The 1,019-nt window shown below is 50.5% G+C and overlaps 2 protein-coding genes across 2 annotated transcripts in view; both read right to left on the reverse strand.

Moving 5' to 3' along the window:
• cp (ceruloplasmin) overlaps positions 1-1,019 on the reverse strand; it is a 737,508-nt gene that overhangs the window by 288,513 nt on the left and 447,976 nt on the right. The window lies entirely within an intron of this gene.
• The window catches only part of n4bp2 (NEDD4 binding protein 2), a 78,927-nt gene that overhangs the window by 61,650 nt on the left and 16,258 nt on the right, over positions 1-1,019 (reverse strand). The gene's annotated exons all lie outside the window — the stretch shown is intronic.

Below are 1,019 nucleotides of genomic sequence, written 5' to 3' on the forward strand. Positions count from 1 at the left end.
ATGATTAATGTTTCCCCCCACAGGTTTGGTTGGGGCCCAAAAAGACATTGCTTTACGAGTGAACAATCATTTATTGCTAAGCATCAGCGCCTGCACCTGCCCTGAGCGCTAAAATGAAGCAACTTGTTTTTCCTTTCCTTGCTGCCGTAGGCCTCAGCACGCCTTTCGGGAAACACTCGAGCTGTCGCTCCCGTTTGCTTGGGCTGGGCCTCGGCCTTGCATAGCCTGGTTAGCTCCGCGGTCCCTCCGCTATCCTGATAGTCAAGTACGGCGTTGACTCGGGGGCTTTTCTGCCTCTTGCCGCAAAATTCAAAAGGGAACATTAGAGAAACCACACAGCAGGTTTTAGCCAAAGCCCCAGTAACCACAGTTAAGGCACACATCCTCTTCATCTCGCGCAGCCGGTGTTTGCCAGCCCACGCTTCTCCCCCGCTCCGCTTGCTGGCTGCCTCTGCAGGTGGTCGGACCGCAGGGAGCGCCTCGGGGGGCAACTATCTCGTCCTTTACGGCGCCCTCGTCTTAGTTAGAGGGAGCGAACGGAACAGCTCCCCTGCCTCTGGATCAGGTTTGTAACTATGCCCAACGAATAAAACAAATAAACAGAGGCTTTAAGGAAACTGTACTTTAACACATCACATAAATGTTTAATCGGGATATAGGCAGTTTCTGCTAAACAAAGTCAAACAATACATTGCTCAATGTAATTCTTCTTACTTGCTTGTTTTGTCCTCTTGAAGATGTCCTTGAGCAAATGTCTGTCAGATTGGGGCTTGGCGGAAGAAGGCGGCGAACAGCTGCTTCTCCTTCAACATGGCCAGCTTCCATCACGCAGGTCCAGTCTTGCGCGGCCGTTGCTTCTTGGTCTAGAGGAGGGAGCTTCTAACGTCAAGAAATCTAATTATCTCACATATGGCGGGCCAGGGTTTTTCCATGGGAAAACGCATCTTGGGCCATTAAAAAACAAGGTTGGATGCTTTATGATGAAAAAGCTGACGGCTCAAACTGCTACGCTGGGAGAA

Source organism: Notothenia coriiceps, unplaced genomic scaffold, assembly GCF_000735185.1.
Source record: "Notothenia coriiceps isolate Sejong01 unplaced genomic scaffold, NC01 NC01_scaffold00018996, whole genome shotgun sequence".
Lineage (NCBI taxonomy): Eukaryota > Metazoa > Chordata > Actinopteri > Perciformes > Nototheniidae > Notothenia > Notothenia coriiceps.